This window comes from Dendrobium catenatum, unplaced genomic scaffold (assembly GCF_001605985.2).
Source record: "Dendrobium catenatum unplaced genomic scaffold, ASM160598v2 original_scaffold_211366, whole genome shotgun sequence".
Taxonomy (NCBI): domain Eukaryota; kingdom Viridiplantae; phylum Streptophyta; class Magnoliopsida; order Asparagales; family Orchidaceae; genus Dendrobium; species Dendrobium catenatum.
Window position 1 is genome coordinate 863,060 of NW_021529777.1, and position 10,320 is coordinate 873,379.

General features: G+C 28.8%; 1 protein-coding gene across 7 annotated transcripts in view; it reads left to right on the top strand.

Annotated features, from left to right (window-relative positions):
* The first annotated feature begins 226 nt into the window (after positions 1–226).
* LOC110092609 (50S ribosomal protein L19, chloroplastic) overlaps positions 227–10,320 on the top strand; it is a 35,946-nt gene continuing 25,852 nt past the window's right edge. For 5 of the 7 annotated variants that reach the window (XR_003699818.1, XM_020817240.2, XM_020817247.2 and 2 more), the window contains exon 1: positions 227–447. The gene's annotated coding sequence lies outside the window, so the exon portion shown is untranslated. Of the gene's footprint in view, positions 448–834; positions 889–10,320 lie in introns of all 7 variants that reach the window. The other 2 variants (XM_020817241.2, XM_020817243.2) reach the window with 1 other exon arrangement.

Consider the following 10,320-nt stretch of genomic DNA (forward strand, 5'->3'; position numbering starts at 1 on the left):
CGCTTCGCTATGCTGCGTGGTTCGAGCGAAAGTGTGATTTGTGAGACAATCTCTTAGAGGCGGTTTGGCAACAAGTATTATTTAACTTAGGATTTAGTAAATCCTATCGAAATTTATTAAATTCTGCTAAAGTTAAATCCTAAAAAATTATTTGGCAATATAAGTAATAAATCTTATTAAATCTCGTGGAATCGTTTGACAATGTAATCTAAGATTTAAACGCAGCTTCGCTGGGGTTTGCTTTTCCAGTTTCCTCTTCTCCGGCTGTCGATGCGCTTCGTCTTCGCCAGCTTCGCGTGAAAGGGAGTTTTGAACGAGTCGCTAAGTAACTTCGTCGTATCCTTCGACAACGTTCCTTACTGTGGGATCCGAAGTCACACCTCCTCGCCGTTCTTCTGTTGGATCGGAAGTAACGACGACGACGACGGGAGCTTGCTCGTTGCGAAGGTAGCCATATTTCTTCCTTTCTCGCGCTTCTTTGGCCAAATCCCGTCAATCCGCTGAATTAGTAAATCCGGGATTTACGGCAAAAAGAGGGAAACGGAGGATTTAACTCGTTGTGAGATTTAACAGTTCCCTAAATCCTGTTTGGCAGGATTTAGCATAAATACTGCTTAAATCCTGCATAAATCCGGTATCCAAATAGCCCCTTAGGTTTTCGATTTTTGCTCCGCCGCCGTTTCCCGCAGTGCCGAAAGCCGAAAATTTCTTCAGGTGTTTTCATCCTTTTCTTATCTCTCATGCTATCTTCACTTGTTCTCCCTCAAGAACTATGTTTAAATTTCCCCCTTTCTTGCATTAACTAAAACGAGACCGACTCCTGCTTGGCTCCAGTTCCAGCGAAGGGGTTTAGCTTGTTCTTCTTCTTGCTCAAGAAAAATTTCTGAGGTGAGAATGCCTTTCCTTTCTTGCTTATTTGAATCCTACTCGTTATTTATAGTAAATCCTAAACAGTAAAAGGTGACTTTTGGCAAGTTGATGAATAAGCCAATTATTTAAATAGCTAAATCAGCCTTAGGAAATGAATGAAATCTATAGTGCATGTGCATTTTCACTGAAAGCTTTTATTGATTTCACATTGGATAGACCTGCCTGATGTTTTTCTTCCTCCATCTGTTGGATAGGCCTGCCTTGTGATTTTTAGCATTATTTTCTATACTGAAGTTGTGATCACGTGGGGCTTGCCTGATTCTATTCTTGCTCCATCTATTGGACCTTAGTAGGAGGTTTGGAACATTCAGTCATGGAATTCAATTTGACAATTGGATGATGCAGTGAAATATGAATTTCCAAATAAATTAAAAAGCCTTTGGATATGACTGATTATTGTTGGAAATGATATTGTGAAAGATTTGAATTTTATGAATATGCAATCAAATTGAGCTGACTTTTGCACCAATTATATCTATTAGCTCAGATTTTAAAATTAGAAGCACTTATTCTCAGATATATAAATTGGGAGTTCTGAATTGAATAAAATAATTTTTTTGTTTTGATTTATTAGTTTTATTATGATGAGATCTTAAGTATTTTGAGGCATGTAAATGGGGAGAGAATTGACTTCCATAAATTTCATTTTAGTATACTTGATGCTTAATTTTTTGAGTTTGGTGTATTACTTTTGAGGGAAGTTATGTTATTGGTCTTGTATGGGGACTGATTTATTTTGTTATTTTTGTTCAGCATATTTTATCTACATTATTTAATAATTAATATTAACTTGGTTTGGGTTGTGTTTCCTCCTAACCATATAATACTAGTTTGATATTCATTTCTCATTTAAATCATCCAGAGTTGCTTAGATTATTATTGCACTCATATTTTTAAAAATCTAATTGTATCATTATCTAAAGCTTTTGATTATTTAGATTTTGTATTGTATTTAGAGCATTAATATTTGAGCCTATTATTTACGCCGATTCTTTGATTCATTACTAGGATAATGAGTTCTAATGGTGACGGAATTAAGAGTGGTGATGATTCAACATAGCCCGACATTAAAAAAAATGAACTTTTGTGGGGTCATATAATAAAATTAGGAAAATATTATGAATGTGATGCTAATATTGCATTCAAATACAATTACTGTAACGCTACTTATAATGGATCATGCTCTAGAGTTAAAACTCATTTGTTAAGAATTTATTGGTCATATAATTAAAATTTATCAAAAATAACTTCTTCATAGTTGACAGAATTGCAAAATAAAGTCAGTAAAGCTGAGTAAAGGATTCAAAGAGCTCTTCATAAAAAGATATCACTATCAAGTATTCGTGCTTCATATCATTTCTCTTTTTTTGCTTGAACTGATGATGTTACTATCATTAAATAATCATTTAGAATGGAGGGATATGAACTTAAGATATTTTTTTTTATTGTAGATAGTACTTTAGAGAAACATTTAATTTGTATATGAGAGAACAACAAGATCGAGAAATATTAGAATATTTTATTCAGTTAGTATTTCTTTCAATCTTATAAAAAATCTTTATTACAAGAATGCATCCACTTTTACCTACAATAATAATATTGCATGTTACATATTATCAGGGTACAATATCATTAGATCAAAGTTATAAAAGGAGAGGACAAACATTGAGATGTTATTGAACCACCAAAGAAATATAAAAGGAGAAAAGAGTTAGTTGATTTTGATGGATGGATTAACCCTCAAAGAAGACTATTTTATCAATTTCATAACTTTAACAGATAATTATTTAAGGTTTATTAAAGTTATCAATTATGAAGAGCAGTCTAAAGAGAAATTCTTTATTTATAATTTGAGCAAAGATGTAATCATTATGATTAGACTTTTAAATATCATTCACATCATTATTGATAATGAACCAATTTGTGAAGCAACAAACCTACTTGTGAAGCAAATATATCATTATATTTTTTGGACACTATGTGTTGTTTACAGTCTCAATCTTTATTTAAAAAATATTTGTGTAGCTAAAAATACTGAGACAAATAAAATCACTTATAATGAATGCCATTGGAGTACAATGATTGCAAAATTTTAATAAGAAATTTTATAATGAATTACTTTATGAGATTTTATGTTCAATGATTTTTTAAATTTGAAAAAGCTTGCAGTAGCTGAAATTTATTTTGCATCAGTTACAATAATGTTGAGAAGATTCAAATAAAAAAAATACACTTCAACCTATGATGATTAGTAAGAAGTAATCTTATTATTGAGAGGATAATATTGGAAAGACAATATGTGTAAAAGAAAATATATTTGATAATTTATAGTGGAATAATATTTAATACATTTTAAATTTTACTGTTCTAATTAATAATATGCTAAGGGTGAAAAACATAGATAAGTCTTATTTATATTTGATTTATGAGATGTAGAATTTTATATTAGCTAAAATGAAAGAAATAACATATAAATATGAAAGAAAGTCACATAATAAAGATTGAAATGTCTAGAGTATTATTTATACTATTCTAAAATATATGGATATGTCGACACAGACACGATACAACATCGATACGACTCTCATTAGTTATTGAACTATAAGACGTATCACGCAGATACGACATTATAATTTTTAAATCATGCATCAAAATTAAGAAAATAATGAATACATAATTTTAAGAATAACAAATAAATAATTAAACAATATTATAATTAATTTGTAGCTTATAATATGAAAAACTAAGTATATAATGTCTATTATAACATAAAAAATATAAACATAAACTATCTAGTATTAGACGAAGCATCAACTATTCAATAAAAGAAATTACAAGATTAACTTTTAGGGATTTGCCTTTGGCCTTTAATATCATTGTCTTTAAATATCATTGCTTGCAATTCTAGCTCATCAAAAGAAACATTTTGCATTCTCCAATATTTTCATATAATCAAGAGAGTTAAACCCATCTCCAGCAACATCCCAAATCTTGTTATCTCTCTTCATATAATTTGGAGTCTTTCTTGATAGCAGATGAAAATTTGTATGCACATAGATTAAATATTCAACCCATTTGTGGAATAATTTTGTTCCTCTTTATCAATTGAATGAAGGAGTATGTGCTCTAATTCTCTTACAATAAGAGGAGAATGAAGCCTGACCAAAATATTTTGTGTCGATTGTTTGAAGTAGAGGTGTTGAAGCTCATTGAATCAACTATTATATTTTTGTATTCATTCTCACACAGAGATTCTTGGTCATCAAAGTCTTCTAAATAACCAAAGAATTTAGTAAGCTTTAAATTAGTCATTCTTCTCACCTTATTTGAGAAATAACATTTCAAATATGCCTTTTTCATATTTAAAATTTCTAATTATTTTGTCGAGAAACTCGTTGAGGATCCTCTTAAAGCCATTTTTTACTGGAATATCTTCAAAGAATAGAAACAAATAAAATTATACAATTATTATTCAACCAAATTGAGAATATTATTCAACCAAATTGAGAATTAATTATTAAAGATATGTTGAATTTTACCTTAGATGTAGAGTATGAAACAAACAATATAAATGTGTGGTACTTTTGATTCACTTATATTTTAGATTAGTGTAGATAATACTTTAAAAACTTAGATCTTTACTATGTGATTTTTTTTCATATCTATTTATTATCTCTTTCACTTTGGCTAATATAGAATCCAACGTCTCATAGGTCAAATGTAAACAAAACTTATCTGTGTCCGTCACTATTAACATCTCATTAATTTGATCTATAAAATTTAAAATGTACTTATATCATTCCTCTATCAATTATCTAACATCTGTTCTTTGACGCACTTTGTTTTTCTAATATTATCATCTCGATAACAAGATCATTTTTTATTGATCATCATATATTGAACTGCATTTTTGATTTATTTTAATATTCTCAACATTACTATAACCGAGACAAAATGAGTTTTAGCTATTGCAAATTTCATCAAATTTGAAAAATTATTGAATAGAAAAAGTCTCATATAAATTCATTATGAAATTTCTTATTAAAATTATATCAGCTGCAATCAATGTGATCAAATGACATTCGTTTTAAGTTATTTCATTTGACTTAACATTTTTAGTTGCACAATAATTATTTAGAATAATATTAATAATATGCACAATACATGGTATCTAGAAATATGAGGATATGTTTGCTTCACATGTAGGTCTGTTGCTCTACAAACTGGTGTATTATCTATAATGACGTGAATGATATTTGAAGGTCTAACCATCATAATTACATATTTGATCAAATTAGAAATAAATAATTTATTTTTATAATGCTTTTCATAATTGACAGTTTTAATAAATATTGAATAGTTCTCTTTTAAAGTTAATAAATTAATAAATGGTTTTCTTTAAGGGTCAGTCTACCAATCACAAATCAAACTCTTTTCTCCTTCTATATTGTTTTTATTCATTTCAAATAATTTCTCAATGTTTGCCCTTTTCCTTTGTTATAATTTTTATCTAATGATATTGTATGCTGATGGTATATAACCTATAAGATTGTTATTGTAAGCAAAAGTGAATATATCTTTGCAATGAGAATTTTTTATAAGATTGAAAGAAAGGTCAGCTGAATAAAACATTCTTGCTATTTCTCTATCTATTTGTTCTTTTATTTGCAAATTAAATATTTATTTGAAGAATTATCTGCAACATATTTTCTTTTCTTAAATTTATATTCTTTCATTCTAAATGATCCTTTAATGATAATAATATCATCTGTTTGAATAGAAGATGAGAAATGATATGAATGAGTACTTGACAATAATATTTTTTTATGAAGAGCTTTTCTAATCATTTACTCATATTTATTAATTTTTTTTATAATTCAGTCAATTGTGAAAAACATCTTTTTGAAAAAATTTTAATCGTATAACCTATGATTCTTAATAAATAATCTTTAACTCTAGAGTATGATCCTTTATATGTAGCATTACAGTAATTGTATTTGAATGAAATATTGCTACTATCTTTATAACATTTTCTTAATTTTGTTATATGACTCTACGAATGTTTTTATCTTCAATGTCGAGCTCTATTGAATTATCACTATTTCTAATTCTGCCACCACTAGAGCTCATTATTCTAAAAACAAATCGAAGGATCTACACTAATAGTAGGCTCAAATATTAGTGTTCTAAATGCAATGCAAAATTTTAATAGTTAATAGATTTAGATAAAGGTACAACTAGATTTTTAAAAATATGAGTAAAACAATAAGATAAGTAAATCTGAATGATTTAAGTAAAGAAATGAATATCAAACTAGCAAGGAAGCACAACACATACTAGAAAAACTTCAAGATGCTAGGAATTTGAATTAAGTGTCAGACATATGCATTGTTTACATCCATCTACTTAAGAAGAAAGAACTTTTTAGCTCCACTAAATTAATTCTTGTAATTGCCAACATAGATTGGATTCTAAGGAGAATATGATTGCATGTATAATGCTTCGTTAACTTTGATCGTCTTTTCATTACTTGCTGAGTTAACTTATTGATAAAATTGTCAACTTACCTTTAACATTAAACCCTTGCGAGTTAAGACTTAGAGAATTTTTTAGAAAATATAATATGTTATTATGTGGGCAAGTGCCTTGAATGTCTTATCTTTATTATTCATAAAAAATTTGTTGATGGGCAAGTGCCCTAGCACATCAGTATTAATACAGGTGAGTACCCATGCATGTTGCTAACGTCTATGAGCTAGTTGAACACTTAAATAATTTTAAAAACTATAGATGCATATAATTAAAACAAGATAAGCAGTAAGAACAAAATATTTGTTTTCTCAAAATTATTACATGTACAATTGGCCCCTTGGCCAAAAAAGAAAAGAAAATTACAAAATAATGAAAAAATTACAAACGATGGGTGAGTGCAACTCAATTACCAAATGCACTTGCACCATCACTCTCTTCAGTCTCATTGAATTCCTTAAAGAAACTGAAGGGTTGTGGAACCATGGAGCAAATTTGTCCTTTGAGGTGAGCTTCTTCAAGCTGTTCTTGATCCCTGAACGAAACCGCTTGCCTAAGATTTCATCGTAATCACTGCTAATGAAGAAGATGTCCCACTTGTCCTCAGCCGCCTTGATCTTAGCAACAATTTTGGCAAGCTCCGCCTCAGCCCGTTCCTTTGCCTCTTGTGCTGATTTCCCAATTGACTTCTGATAGGTACCACTTGAATATTCCAAGCGATTCCTATCGGATCTTCGCTAATTCACTAATATTTCACTGTTTTCAATAGAAAACAGCCACCAATAATGGAAAAAGCTGAGAGAAAAGAGAGAAAACTTTGAAAAAACAATAGCAAACAATTGTATTCCCTTAGTAGATGATCAAAACCAAAGCAAGATACAATGTTCTTCAATTCGAGAGGAAGAACAACTCTCCAACAATCTCCATTGGAAGAAGGGCCAGTGCACTGGGGGCCAAACTCGCCAAGTAGGAGCAGTTTCAAGGCAATTTGGAAAAGAAGTCAATTGGAAATCAGCACAAGAGGCAAAGGAACGGGCTGAGGGCGAGCTTGCCAAATTGTTGCTAAGCATAAGGCGCTGAGGACAAGTGGGACATTTAGCTTCACAGTGGAATTTCTTCATAGCAGTGATTACGATGAAATCTTAGGCAAGCGGTTTCGTTCAGGGATCAAAGAACAGCTTGAAGAACTCACCTCAAAGGACAATTGCTCCATGGTTCACAACCTTCAGTTTTTTAAGGATCAATGAGATGAAGAGAGTGATGGTGCAAGTGCATTTGTAATTGAGTTGCACTCACCCATCGTTTGTAATTTTTTCATTATTTTGTAATTTTCTTTCTTTTTTGGCCAAGGAGCCATTTTACATGTAATAATTTTGAGAAATAAAACAAAAATTTTGTTCTTACTGCTTATCTTGTTAATTATATATGCATCTATAGTTTTTAATTATTTAAGTGTTCAATCTAGCTCATAGACGTTAGCAAACATTGCATGGTACTCACCTGTATTATACTGATGTTATGGGCACTTGCCCATCAACAAAATTTTATGAATAATAAAGATAAGACATTCAAGCACTTGCCCAATATACATAATTATTATTTTCTAAAAAAATCTCTAGCTTAACTGCAAGGGTTTTTTAATGTTAAAGGTAAGTATGACATTTTTATCAATAAGTTAACTCAGCAAGTAAATGAAAAGACGATCAGTTAACGAAGCATTATACATGCTCATATATCTCCTTAGAATCAATCTATGTTGGCAATTACAAGAATTAATTTAGTGGAGCTAAAAGTTCTTCTTCTTAAGTAGAATGGATGTAACAATGCGATGTCTGAACTATAATTCAATTCCTAGATCTTGAAGTTTTTCTAGTTGTGTTGTGCTTCTTGTAGTTTGATATTAATTTTTTACTTAAATCATTCAGATTTACTTATCTTATTGTTTACTCATATTTTTAAAAATCTAGTTGTACTTTATCTAAGCTATTAACTACTAAAATTTTGCATTGCATTTAGAACACTATATTTGAGCACTTATTAGTGTAGATCCTTCGATTTGTTTTTAGAATAATGAGCTGAGTGGTGGCAGAATTAGGAATAGTGATATTCAATAAGTCGACCATTGAAGATAAAATTTCGTAGAGTCATATAAAAAATTAAGAAAATGTTATAAAGAAGAGTTAGGCAATATTTCATTCAAATACATTATGTAATGTACATATAAAGGATCATTACATCTAGATAAAGATTATTTATAAGAATATGGTATTATAATTAAAATTTTTTCAAAATTGTTTTTCCAATGACTGATATAAAAAAATTAATAAATAGAGTAAATGATTAGAAAAGCTCTTCATAAAAATATTACTGTCAAAGTACTCATTCATATCATTTTCTCATCTTCTATTCAACAGATGATATTATTATCATTAAGGATCATTTAGAATGAAGAATATTAAATTTAAGAAAGAAAATATGTTTGCAGATAATTCTTCAGATAAATATTTAAATTTGCAATAAAAGAAACAATAGATAGAGAATGCAAGAATGTTTTATTCAGCTGAACTTTTTATCTTATAAAAAATTTTCATTGCAAAAATGCATTACTTTTGCTTACAATAACAATCTTATAGGTTATATACCATCAGCAACAATATCATTAGATAAAATTATAACCAAAGGAAAGGGAACATTGAGAAATTATTTGAATGATAAAACAATATAGAAGGAGAAGAGTTTGATTTGTGATTGGTAGACTGGACCCTTAAAGAAAACCATTTTAATTTTTAACTTTAAAAGAGAACATTCATATTCATTAAAACTGTCAATTATGAAAGCATTATTAAAATAAATTATTTATTTCTAATTTGATCAGGAAATGTAATTATGATGGTTAGACCTTCAAATATCATTCACTCATTAGATATTACACCAGTTGTGATAGGCAACAGACTACATGTGAGCAAACATACCTCATATTTCTAGATACCAATGTTATTGTGCAATTATTATATTATTCTCTAATAATTTTTGTGGCAACTAAAAATGTTAAGTCCAAATGAAAATAACTTAAACGAATGTCATTTGATCACATGATTGCAGCTGATATAATTTTAATAAGAAATTTCAATATGAATTTATATGAGACTTTTTATTCAATAATTTTTCAAAATAATTTGCAATAGCAAAACTCATTTTGTCCTCGGTTATAGTAATGTTGGATAATTAAAATAAATAAAATGGCAATTACGATAATGATGATCAATAAAAATGATCTTGTTATCGAGATGATAATATTAGAAAAACAAAGTGCGTCAAAGACAGATGTTAGATAATTGATAGAGGAATGATATAAGTACATTTTAAATTTATAGATCAAATTAATGGAAGTTAATAGTGACGGACACAAGATAAGTTTTGTTTACTTGACCTATGAGACGATGGATTCTATATTACAAAGTGAAAGAGATAATAATAAGATACGAAAAAAAATCAATAATAAGAAATAGTTTATAAAGTATTTACTACACTATTCATAAAATAAGTGAATAAAAGTACACACATTTTATATGTTTGTTTCATACTCTACATCTAAGAGTAAAATTCCAATATCTTTAATAATTAATTCTCAATTGGTTGAATAATAATTGATAATTTTATTGTTTTCTATTCTTTGAAATATCCAGTAGTAAAAATGGTTAAAGGATCCCTAACGAGTTTCTCGACAAAAATAATTAGAAATTTTAAATATGAAAAAGGCATATTTGAAAGGTTATTTTCAACTAAGGTGAGAGAATGACTAATTTAAAGCTTATAAATTCTTTGGTTATTTAGAAGACTTTGATGACCAAAATCCTCTGT